The 13,600-nt window shown below is 42.9% G+C and overlaps 1 protein-coding gene across 10 annotated transcripts in view; it reads right to left on the reverse strand.

Moving 5' to 3' along the window:
- Nucleotides 1–13,600, reverse strand: part of LOC117255240 (uncharacterized) — a 79,939-nt gene that overhangs the window by 36,510 nt on the left and 29,829 nt on the right. For all 10 annotated transcript variants that reach the window (XM_033623929.2, XM_078165695.1, XM_033623930.2 and 7 more), the window contains exon 2: nucleotides 10,076–10,138. The gene's annotated coding sequence lies outside the window, so the exon portion shown is untranslated. The remainder of the gene's footprint in view (nucleotides 1–10,075; nucleotides 10,139–13,600) is intronic.

Raw genomic sequence — 13,600 nt, forward strand, 5'->3', positions numbered from 1 at the left:
TGGGGCAGCAATGGGGGGCTTGGTTGGTGGTGAAAGCTGCCTCCATATAAGTCAGTTGGCACCGGAACAGCAAACAGCAAAATTCAATCGCAATAGCCAGGATTCATGCCGTAGAGGGCAGTCACTATGCATATTTTTAACACAATAGTATTCAAATACTTTACACTCAAATGTCAAGATTTGGACCTGAATCAATCATCTGCACTTCTAAATTCCCATATAAATTGCTTTTCAACTTTTTTTTATTTGTTACATACTCTAAGCAAAGATGGCATATTATGTAAGTTCTGGCACATTTCTAGTATTTGTGTGGATTTGTGTGGATTGGCTCTGATGCACACTTAAAGGAGCTCTGTGTCACTGGTTCCCAACCTGGGGTCCAAGCCCCCACTGGGGGTCACCAAAGATCCACAAGGGGGTCATTTTCAGGGGTGAACACTTAAAAACAAACAAACCAAAAAAATAATACAGATGGATAACTGTATAAAAAGTTCCTGTAAATCTCAGAAAAACATCTGACGCAATATTCACAGGAAAAAATGTGCTCAGAATTCCTCCAAATAGCTCGTATTCAGAACATATCAATGATTCGGAGGTTGTCTGCACACAGTTCTCAACATGGAGATGGCTGAGCTGGCAGCTAGCAGCTATCGGTGCTAATAACTGGAACAGTGCTAACAACAGCGACAGTGCTGACACAACTCATGGTGTTAACCACGCAGGAACTGGAAGGTGGGCGATCCACTTCCATGACAACGGTGTCTTCATATCAGTGATAACCACCATATGAGCGCAGATCAAAGCGGTGGCTATTACCTAGCCAAAGGGATACACACACGGGATTCAGATGCACTAATATGCCAAAATAGCTGCACCGTCTGCCACAACAGAGGACAGAGAAGTTCAGATTACAACACAAAATGACTGAGCAAACATAGCTACATACAGTACATAGCAAAAATTAATAGGTTGTTAAATATAGCTTTATTAATGTTCTGAATATCATCATCAAAGTGATTATTTTTAAGCGATTACAAGAGAACGTGTCGTGCGTGTGCCAACTTAGAGAGACTCCACTCGTGAGCTGTTTTTGAGATTTGTGAAATTCTTGGATTGGTCCGTTTGGGGCTGAGCCAGGGGATGAGTTAAGGTTTAAGCCAGCCATGAAGAAAGATAGATTTGCACGTTTACACTGCTTTTGGACTGTAAGGAGGTAGAAAACAGAGCATCCTGTTAACAGTAAAACAGTGTGAAAGGACCGTCGGGGGGTTCTGGCGCCAAAACAGGCAGTTGGACAGAGAAAGAAAGAGACAGAGGATGGAGTAGAGGGACGTAAAGAGAGCTGAGCGGAGATTCTCCAAACAGGAAGGAGGTTGATTTATTAGAGAGGAGAGAGAAAGGCCTGGAGTGAAAAAGAAAAGGAAACTGAATTCACAGAGGACAAAAGAAGTATTTCTACTACAGAATGATTCTGGTTTATTGCAATGTAGGTGGTATTTTTGGAACTTTGGCCATCATTTCTACTGCTTAACTTTATATGTAACTTAATAGTTTTATTCTTGATTCTATTTTGAACATCAGTTCATTCATTCATTCATTTTCCGTAACCGCTTATCCTGTTGGAGGCCGCTGGAGCCTATCCCAGCTGACATTGGGTGAGAGGTAGGGTACACCCTGGACAGGTCACCAGACTATCACAGGGCTGACACATAGAGACAGACAACCATTCACACTCACGTTCACACCTACGGACAATTTAGAGTCACCAATAAACCTGCATGTCTTTGGACTGCATGTGGGAGGAAGCTGGAGTTGACCCTGTTGACACAGGGAGAACATGCAAACTCCCCCACCCCTGGTTCAAATTAGGAACCCTCTTGCTGTGAGGCAACAATGCTAACCACCATACTGCCTAATGTTATAGGGGACATGTCCCCCTCAATATTTAGAACGTGTATTTGCCTCCCCCACTAAAATAATGAAAACAGCAAAGGACTTTTTGACATAATTTGAGATGTTTGCACCAAACATTGATGCAGAAAAGGCACATTTGTGCATAAAAATGAACCAGAATGTAGAAAATTAAATGTTTGATTCTCAAAATTTTCTTGCGGAGGACCCCTGAACCTCACGTTTAATGTGTCCCCCCCAATGTTGAAATGAAGCAAAAGCCCTTGGTGGCTCTCCGGTTTCCCCCCCAGGTCACCCAGGTAAGTAAGCAACTTTATTTTGAGCTGTAAAACCTCTTTAGCATTGTAAACCATGTTAGCACCACTAGCCATGCTGACACTGCTAACGGTGCAGGGCTAACCGTTAATGCTAAGGGTGGTTTGCAGTTTAAATTTGAGCCATGTACTCACCAGGTCAACCCCAGAGGAAGACCGCAGGGTGTGCACAATGTTTTACAGCAATGCTGTAGGGTCAAGATGGCGTCACTAATGGTAATCGCTAAAGGAGCAGCGCTGCTAGCTGGCTCCTTTTTTTGTGTGTGCGTCTGTGTGCTCATGTCACTTCAGGGCCTCCATACAATCTTTGTAAAAAAAAGTCTTTTAATCTAAAGGAATGTGACTGATGGACCAAAAAAGGTGTTAAGCCTCCAGAACAGATTGAATGGACATGCATTTTTATGTTACAACACACATTTCTTAAATGTCTCCTCTAATTTGTTACATGTCTGCATGTATAAGGAAACAAAAAAGTATAAATGACTCTCTGTGGGAAGCAAGTTGATATTATAGAAGGAAAGAAAGTGACTGTGAAAATATAGTGAGACAAAGAGAGAGAAAAGAGACAGTAAGGTCAAACAGGAAATAATGTCTCTTCTGGGGGAAGGCTGGCCAGCTGGGGAAGCTTAGCCAGAAAAAGAAAGGGATGAGGTAAGAGAGAGCGATGGGTAGTTACCGCCCAGCCCAAAAATATCAAGCACATGACAGAAACAGAAGCACTGTGCACAAAGCCACCTTTTTAACTGTCACAGTAAATGATCCCTTTTGCACACAACAGTTGGCCCGCTTGTTACGAAACCCAAATCTCCCTTAACACTATTATTTTTTCCAGAAGTGCACCCATGCTTTTAATAAATGATGAATTCACAAGAGGAGATTGTGATCTTGGGCACATAACTAATCAACAAACTGATGCAAGTAAACTGTAATTGGGGGATAATAATGTTTCCAAGATCAAAAGTTTCTTCTTTTTGATCAGTTAGCAAATTACTTCTTTTCCCTTTTTCCCCTCACTAATAACTGCAACCACCCTCTGATCTCCACAGCCTGTCTTATCATATAGTATCTGAAGTGTGTCATATCTAATCTCCAAACTGATTAACTGCAGCTTTTACAGGAAGAACTGCTGTTAATTTTACATTTTCACAATCTTATCAGTCACCCAAGATGACCATCAGCCTACACTAGTGCATCTCTGGGGTCACTCTGTAATGGATGGGCACAAACAGTGAGTAAGTGACTACAGGGCTGAACAAACAAGCAATTTGTCTTGAGTCTCTGGAATGGAAGAACACATTGGCGACACACATTTTTTACATTCGTCTTGACCTGCATGTTCCTCCCAGGAGGACAGGAGGCCAAATATGTCAAACAGAAGGCAGACAGAGAAGAGATGGAGGAAGGGAAGAGTCAAGGATAGAGGAAGGAGGTCAGAGGCTGACCTAATCCACAGATTTCACTTCATCATCAGAGACGAGGCAAACAGGAAATGAATCCTAATCTCGGTGCTCGAACTAAAAGGCCTGATAAACCTTGCTGAACTTTGCTGAAGTGAGCCAGCAGAGGAGATAACAGGGGAACATCACAGGAAGATATTTCCACAATTATCTGACTCAATTTTATTGAGTGGCTCAGGGACCTTTCATACAGCTCATCCTGTAGGACCACAATTATCCAAATCTCAATTTCAGACTGAACCTTACACCGTTTTTAGAATGCATAAAAAAACACTGCATCAATCATCATATTAAACAAGAATAGGTCGATTCAGACAATTCTTCAAAGTCTATGAACTTGATTTTGGCAATTAAAACTACTTCATGTGAACAAGAGGAGCTAATGGATCAAACCACCAGCCCTGTAGTTAGTGAACAACAGTGGATGAAGCACTGTCAAGCATTTCCTATATCTGGACAACCTTAAGGCCTTTACACACCGGGGGTGTGACACAAAACACAAACACAAAAGTGTATAAGAATGGACGATACGGATCTGCTGTGTGCTGCCTTTGCCAAGGTCGAATTGATTGATTCTGAAGCCCCGTTAGTCCGAAAATCCCATTTTTCCAACAGCCTATTATCCTAAAAACAAACACCCATTGCTTGGTTTTTCAAAAAATACACTCCCTGAGGGTTGGCTGTGGCTCAGAGGTAGAGCAGGTCGTCCACTAATCAGATGATCGACACATAGATACCCCACTCCTCCAGTCTGCATGTCAAAGTATCCTTGGGCGAGATACTGAACCCCAAATTGCTCCCGATGGTTGTTCCATCGGTGTGTGAGTGTGTGTGAATGATTACGGAGTAGCAGGTGGTACCATGTATGGTAGCCTCGGCCACCAATGTTTGACTGTGTGTGTGAATGGGTGAATGTGATATGTGGTGTAAGCATGTGATGTAAGCTGTTTGAGTGGTCGGCGGACAAAAATGAGCAATACAAGTACAGTCCATTTACCATTTTTCAGTTAGTCAACCCAATTGCCACAAAAAAATGTTCTCATTGTATGTTTCCATAGACCACAGACACGTTACATTTGACAACAATGCCATTGTGAATGTGTGGTTAGGTTTAGGCACAAACGTCACTTGGTTATGATAAGGAAAAGATCATGTTTTGGCTTAAAAATTCGCATTTGCTAGAAAAGTAGGGACGGTTCGTTTAAAAACACCAAGGTTCGACGGCTTAAACACAACTTGGAAATGCCAGGAAAGGTCACTAGAAACAAAACACAATTGGTGGCTCAAACGCTGCTGGCAAACTCAAACTAACTGCAGAGAGTTGTATTTTCGAAGAAACGAAATTTCTGAGCGATGGATGCTTGTTTTTGGGATAACACGCTGTTGGAGAAATGGGCCTTTGGTCCAATGGGAGATTTTTTGGACTAATGGGGCTTTGGAATTTTGGGTTGTCGGAGCAATGGCATGGCACCATGGTGCCCTAAATTACTTGTAAGCATGTTATGCAAAGCACCCACTGAATGCCAGAGGTTGCACTATGCCACCTGAAGGCTTAGTCACTACTGATAGAACTCCTACCTCCTACAACTGGTGCTAGGGACTAAAAAATGGGGTATAATGGTGTCAAAGCAATCCCACTGCACTTTAAATCACACCAGTGTCACTTGGGTGTCACCACACATGAATTTCAATGAAATAAAAACAAATATAAAGGAGACTAGTTCCAGAAAACTACATTATTTATTGTAATGATGTGGCTTTTGAAGCTGCAGCGGTTTGTTCTGACTGTGTTTGTTGTGTGTTTTCTAACCTGAGGGTCCAGCCAGTACATTTGACAGATCCTCTCCTCTGAGGTCTCTGCCTCCTCCCCTTTTAACTTGGCCATCGCCCCCATTTCCTCATCTATAATTCACAAAGACAGGCTCCTTCTCCCCAAAGACAAACATGCATGCACACTCCCCCAGGCCGATGCACGCCTCTATGCAGCAGACAATCAAACACATGCATGTTTAATACATCAAAGCTTTGAGGAGTTGGGGTCAAGGTGAAGAGTATTTGCATGTCCAAAACATGATAGCTAACAGACAAAGAAAAGGTTTCAAAATAAAAGTACATTTTTTCATTTATTTGCTTGATAGCATTTTTTCACATCTCAGAAACTTCTTATATTTCTTCCACATCATTTATGTGTTGAGATATTAAGCGGTTATGGCTCCTCATTATCTTTTCATCACGACTCTACTTGATGTGAGCCAGCCAGTAATTGCATCTATGATTCACTTCACCTTTTCTAATCACAACTCTGCATGTCGTCCTGAACTCCAGTATTCAGCAGAGGCCTCAGTGCAATCTTACAGGTGTAAAGAGGCAGAGGGGAGACTGTTTTCTACACCTCCGCACTTGGTACAGCCTACAGAGGAGCCTATGTGGCTAATGAGCCAAACTCTGCAGGGAAAGAGGCTCATTAATTAAACCAAAGGAAGAAAAGAGAAGAGATGAGCCGGGTTGTAGCACCGGTTTGAAGAGGGAGGGCAGGAGGGGACTGTGAGCATTGCGGCAGCAGAACTTGTCTCTCATCTCCTTGTAACGAGAACTAAATTTGGAAAAAAAAAAATGCATGATGAAAAATTCCTCACATTAGAACCAGTAGCCCAAATAAATCTTAAAAGATCACAAAAGAGCTGTATGGTAACATGCACGTAGCACGCTTTCATGCACTCTCTTAATGAAACTTTTTGTCTTTATTGACAGAAAACTACCCCACTAGGATTTTTTCATCTGTGCCAGGTGGCCAGTAAACCATTGCTGGAATGAATGGTGCGCCATCTTGGAACATGGTGTCCAATCTGTAAACATCAGTGGTCTAAACCTCCAGGGTAGGAACTGCATCTCAAGGGAAAACCGTTCTTGGGCAATTATGTGAATTATAGCAGCTGTAAAATACCATTAGTACATATTAGATAGATGGAAATTATGTTATATAAACTTATGATTACACAATTTATTTCATAATATACTCATGGGTTCATCTGGCCTTTGGTACATCTGCTATAGAGCAGTAACATGACGCATTAGAAATTACTAATTTCTCTTCTCTTTCTCTTCTGTCCACTTGAAATATCTAAATCTTATTGACCTTGAATCCGCACATTAACACACACCAGGGACACGAAAACCAAACACACTCTCTGCCCGTCACATAATCTACAAGCTCAAACACATGCGAGCAGCACTTTTCCTCGCTGCGTTGTGTAAACCAGGCAGGGACCAGGTGCAGGACTCTGTGCCCCCACGGCAACAGCTGCACTTCAGAATGGAGACATGTGGGAGAACTGGTCTTTATACACATATATGTAGGTTTTTTTAGTGGCCTAAGAGCATCACACACATTCATCAATCAACGTGAAGGGACAAGGCGGGCTGAAATGGTGCCTGCAGGCTGGGATTTTACTCTTCTGGAAAACTTTCACCCTCAAGAATGTGAAGATGCTGAAAAAATGCCAAATATTCAGCATTTTTAGGGAAGACTGCAGCTGTTAAGAGGTCTGTTTCGGTAAATCCTGGTGGGTTTTTACCATTTAACTGCGTGCACTGACATCTCATGACAGCAATGGGAAGGTTATAAGTAAGCAAGACACTGACAAGCATCTTGGGAGGCAAAAACATTATATTTTTTAGTTGTGAAATGTCTTTTTATTGCTTTAATCTTGCTTTCTGGGAGCGTTATAGCATTAATTATACTTCCATCAAGCCCTGTGTTTGGGTCTGCTGGTCTGCTGGTCTCAGAGGTGGACAGTGCTGAAGAAGCTGAGCTGGACTTTTGTATATACAGCACATTCTTTCATCATTATAAATTCTCCTCCTGACATAACAAATACCAAAAGTGGTCCAAGTGCTTTGAGGATTAACTGAGAGGATTTTTCAGTAATCCGTACCTTCTATTATGCAGCATCATCACGTATTCCTCAACAGCGCTACACCCAAGCTCTGCTTCACCAACTTTCCTGCAGCCTAAAATAACACACTGTCTATTTGATTCATCTGCATCTGTCTCCGTGGCTTGCCCCGTCTTTGTCACTGACATCCAACTACATGCCTATCAAGTATCACTTGTCAACAAACACTTGAGGACATTCTGTCAAAGTTGACGGTGGCATTGACTCGACCGCAGTGTCCCTTTCTACTACAGTAACTTACACTCCATATAAATCTCTGATGGTATGGTCAAACACTACAGCACGAGAGGCTGATGTTAGAAAGTACTGTTGGAATTACTAAAACATCTCATATGGCAGCTGGATAATCAACAAGCTGGTCAGGCTCAGAGTTTTGAAAGAAAAAAAAATCTCGACTCAAGGTCCACTAAATTGCTTTTTACAGGGTATTTGGTCATTGCGCAGTATTTATATCAAAATATACACTGAGCAACTTCTTCCAGTGCCAATGCAGACCATAAAACGTGTTGTAAGCACACAAAACAAGCAAGTAAAGGGGGCTCAATATTTATAAAACAGCCTACACATACATATTACACCATCTCTTTCAGATATCCAAAACTTTACCCAAACTGTCTCCTGCTTTGTGCGTTTGAGTCCACTCTCACTTGGTGGTAGTCGGCGCTGAGTTCGAAAGAGACACTGAATACATAAGAGATATATAAATGAAGTATCCCCTAACATTTTCCCAGGCCTCCATGCTGCTTTCTGCTGTTTACTAAGCGTTTTTTCAAGCGCATTTATGACATCAAATGTGACACACCACTAAAAGGCATACTCGTCTACTGCAGAGCTGTGTACACACGCTAATTTTGGTGGTAAAAGGGTATAAAGGTTGTGAACTTTCAGGTGGGCAGATTTGTAAAAAGTGTTCAAAATCTAAGCTGCAGAGGTCTACATTTTCTGACTTCCTGGTAGGGGCCAATCTCCAAAAACTACACTTGATTTCTGTTGTGGATGTGTTTCTAACTGACACTTGGAGAAGTGAAGGAGGTAAAGCCATCGAAACAATGCCCTCTTTCACCCTTGGCGTCTCTCTAACACCTACATTTAGCTCCATTACATTTCAAATGCCTTGCTGACAAACAGCAGTTGACGATGTTGACTCTGAAACAATGTCCCTATCTCCCACTGATTTTGCCCTGAGAGCGCAGCAACAGTTGGTCAACCAACCGCAGCAGCCAGCCTCTCTGCCAAACGACGACATCGCTCCGAGGGCAGAAGAGGGACGCAGGAAAAACGGGAAGAGGGGGAGGATGATTGGGGAGACAGGAATTCGTTTGTGACCCCAAAAATGAGGACAGAGATAGGGCGCTTTTGCCCCCTCGTCCTCGCCTCATACGCTGTGGTGTGTCATCCAGAGTTGGTTTCCAGGAAAGGACAGCTCGCCTCTGAGCTGCCAAGCAACATGCGGCCGACAGAGACAGACAGAGAGAGGGGAAGTGAGGGGGCACGTCACTGTGGATAGACAGACACCCCAGTGACTTCTGGCACACAGTCATAACAGGGCCCAGAGTGTGCTGCTGCATTGTTACCCCCTTAAAAAAATAAAGCATCCTGTCACTACAGCTTGAAAATTTAAAAAGGGGGTGAGTGGGAGAGAGATGAGAGATCAAAACAGGAGCATGCAGAGGGAGGAATAAACAGAGTGGGAGGGAAGAAGAAAAGAAAAGGTGGATGATAAAGGCAGACAACAAGGACAGGGAGTCAGAGTTGGCGTCTCATCACTCCATCACCACCTGCTCACATCAAAACCCACCCATCAGCTCCCAAACTCCTCCCGAATGAACCGTCAGCAAACTTGTGACAGTCAACTCCGTTGACAGGCAGAGTAATGTGTCCCGCGGTCTCGCTCAGCATGGTGTCACTCCCACGGAGAAACCACCAACAATCTGTTGGCTATGAGTCGCTAACCGCCGACGGCCACATGCCATCACAGCCACAGCCTCTAAATATATCACAATCGCTATTATCTCTAATTGGAATAATGTTTTATATGTCTTGGTAAACATTTGCTTTTACACACATACATACACAGCAGCAGCACTCAGGGTGAACTGTCCTGCCGGCTGAATAATCAGCAATGTCTAGACGGGGTACGTCACAAAGACTATGGGTCACCAAAACACAGAAACAGCCCCTGGCTTATCACAACATCAGCTCTTTTAGTCTATTGTCTGAATATGTCTGCAGCATATCCTGATTAATTAGAATTTCTGCACACAAAGGGGAGATGATACGCAAGGAGACATTTATTAGAGATCAAGCTCGGGGGAGAAGAAGAAACTGAAAGGAAAGGGAAATTTATTCCTCATCTCGGCTGCTTTGGTTGATTTTTCAAGCAATACAGCGGCTGCATCAAAGGATTCCACCGCAAATGAAAAATACAGTGTCTTACCTGGTGGGGTAGGGCAGCTTTTTGTCTGCAAAGAGGGCTCAAGGGGGGGCAAGGCAGCGGCGTCTGCAGAGAGAGGAGAGAAGAGAGACAGGGAAAAACAAAAGATGAGAGACGGAAAAGGGAGCGAACAGGAGTCACAGGGGCAGAGCCACACTGTCAGAGATGGCTGATGCTTTTTCGCTGGCGAGTGGAGCCGGCAAGCACACTAATGCTGCAGCTCACACTCTCCCTCACAAAAACACACACACACACTGAGCCAACCGGCATGCTGTCTCACGTAGGCCTCCCCCTCCCTGACTTCCCCTCCACCAGCACTCACTCTGCAACCAAACCAGTGCCTCCATAGCATTGGGGAGGGGTGGATAAAAGGGGGGATGGGCACAAGGAGTGTGTGTGTTTGTGTGTCAGTCATATTAATTCATGTTTGAAAGAGATATGAAGCTCATCCATCCCTGAGGGAACTGAATTCCAAGATAAATCTCTATCCAAGAAATGTTCTAGCAGCATATTTCATTTTCCTCTCACTGTGTGTGTCATCTGTACAAATTTTGCTCAAAGACGTCGACATTATGAATGCATGAAACACCTAAATATGACAGCCAGTGCAGTATGGGTGTGTGTATAAAAGGAGGGGTGCGGGGCTTGCCCCCGTGCTGAATAATTGCTCTGTCCTGGTGCTCATTTGCAGGCATGGCCGACTGCAGCAGCAGCACTGAAACAAAGGCAGAGAGGAGGAACGAGGGGGGAAAGAGGGCCTGAGTGAGACAGAGCGAAAGAGAGACCACAGAGGCCAGACGAGCAGAGCACAAGCATACAACTCAGTAGCACTGAGCGCTGACTGCTGAAAGCCTAATTCCCTGCTCGTTACTCCAACCTCAAACCACATGAAATGAAATATATTTATAGTCCAGGGGTTCACAATGGTCCCAGTCTTCAGCTATCCATCACCCGACGGATACTAGAGATGTCAAAGTTGTGAATAAATACTGAAATTATGAGCTAGAGAGCAGAGGAATCAAAGGAATGAATGACTGCAAATTTGGACAACTGGATAGATTAGCATATGAAGATAAAACAAACATATAAATTAAAGGATAGGTTTGGATTTTTTGAAGCGGGCACCTTCAAAAGTTATGGCCTTTTAGTTTGTTCATGGACAGAAATTCCTCACTGAGCCACAGAGGAGGGATACTTCCACATTTGTTAGCAGGATACAACACCAAGAATAAACCTGCACCCAATAGCCAGGATGAAGACACCCACACGATCTGACTAGCATCGTATTAGCTTTGGATAAACTTCGGAGGACTGTGGAGTGTGTCCCACGTCTTTAAAGGTAAACTACGCAGGATTTGTCAGCTACAAATTGTCGACAAGATCGTTAGCGAAAGTGAAAGTGAAAACCAACCCCAGATTCAATCGATTTGTAACGAGCTTTGTCTGTTGGCGTTTAGCCTTGCTTATTAATCATTACATTTGTCTCGATTGTAGCAGACAAACGTAGCCTAGCCCTGATTTTTTCCCTCAGTTATGATCTAACATCACCTGTAGTGATGCGCTGGTCAGGTGAGCAGCTTTCAGTCCCTTCCTTTTGCTTGTGTGTGTTTGAGAGACAGAGATAAGGGAAGAGAAAGTGGAAGGTGGACTATTGCATGCAATGATTCTGCAAGTTATTAATAGTTATAATAGTTAACATTATTCATAACTCAATGGGATCCGCCTGTCCGCAATGAATGGCATGAATCAATAAGTGAGACTGTCACTGCACACAGTGGCCAACAGCTCTGGCAACTCGAGGTTGCTTTCTTGAAAATATGGGCACTGTTTTCCCCTCCTCAAGATCAAGGACACATTAGGCCTATAATGGTGAGCTGTAGTTTATGTGCAGGATTTGAATTGCTATTAAGGTTACAAAGGATAAGGCAGGGTGTTAATAACTTTAACAATTATAATTTCAGTAGGCCTATTGTGATGATAAGAAATTATCATCACAATAGGCATTCAACAGAAATACAAATGTAGGGAGAAACACATTTTTTCATTTTGAGGGCCTGACAAGGCTACAATAGCTAGGCCTATCAAAACATATCTATGGTATTTTAATTTTCCACTACTTGCTTTTCATCATAGTGATAATAGGTACAATCATAGATTATATGTGACCGTAGTTTTGTCCGACACTGTCCACGGCAATACTGAAATAATACAGTTATGCATGCCTTAACAACAGAACAGAAGCAGATATTTTAAAGTAAGACATAAGTTTCTTTCCATAGTAACTTATTACTTTTATACCAGTATACTGATACTGGTATAATGTCCCTAACATAGCAAAGTAAGAAGAAAATAAGAAAATGCAGGAACAGGGCACAGTCTCTACAGATAAATACATCACCACACACTTCTAGTGGACTATAAGTGATGACTGAGAGGGATTACTTTTGTATGAGCCTATATATTGTTGTTTCAGGAAAATCCTGCATGGTGCACCTCTAATAATAGAGCTGTGCTACATAGCACTGGCAGATTTGGATTTGGTTTGGATGATTAATACCAGGGCCAGAATCATATTCATATTATTAATAACTTCACTATTAAATGTGGCTAAATTGTGTGAGGAAGCAATTTAACAGTTTTTGTTCAGTCTTAGCTCTCACAATGGCATTTTGGGCCACAGAATGCAGCTGTTTTAAACCAAAAGTTGCAAGAAAATACATAAATAACCCACTGTATGCTACTTCTCCAGCACTAAATGGCTGGAGTATTTAGCAGCTAAAGAGCCAGCTATATCTTTCAGAAGCTGGTGGAGACCAAAATGGAGCCAAAAGGAGCGGAAATAGAGGGCTTACATTTGCCAGGTGCTAACTTTGCTCTGTATTTGGATATTGTAAATGATAAAATGGTACATGGACTGCACTTGTATAGCACTTTTCTAGTCTCCCGACCACTCAAAGCGCTTTTATCACACATTCACACACTGGTGGCCAAGGTTACTATACGCGGTGCCAACAGCTACTCGGCAACCATTCACATGCACTCACACAAGCAATCTGGGGTTCATTATCTTGCCCAAGGATACCTCGACATGTGGCTTGAACTGCCCATTGTCCGATTAGCCACACTCGCACCACATGGATAGAAGTAGACAACTGAATTTGCCATTACAACTTTATAAGGTGATACTATGTCAGTGTTGCGTTTACAGCTTGTTTTCACTGCCACCAAGTAGCTCATGCTCATAGATCTAACATAATATGGATGGTCTGTTGTGGTCTTGATCCTGGTGAGGCCAATGTTGATTCTCCAAACAAGGCATATTGGTATTGTATCAACATAGATTTCTGAACCTATTCTTCAAGAAGGAAATAATTAACCCACTAAAGCAAACCAATACGACCAGACCGATGTCAAGAGACACTCCCTGACATGATCGCCAAACCTCACCGGGACCACTGAGGTTGATGTGAGGCTGAATCATAAAGGATACGTCTTCATACGGTGCCCAAAACCACTTAAAAAATTAGA

The sequence above is a fragment of the Epinephelus lanceolatus genome, chromosome 24, assembly GCF_041903045.1.
Source record: "Epinephelus lanceolatus isolate andai-2023 chromosome 24, ASM4190304v1, whole genome shotgun sequence".
Lineage (NCBI taxonomy): Eukaryota > Metazoa > Chordata > Actinopteri > Perciformes > Serranidae > Epinephelus > Epinephelus lanceolatus.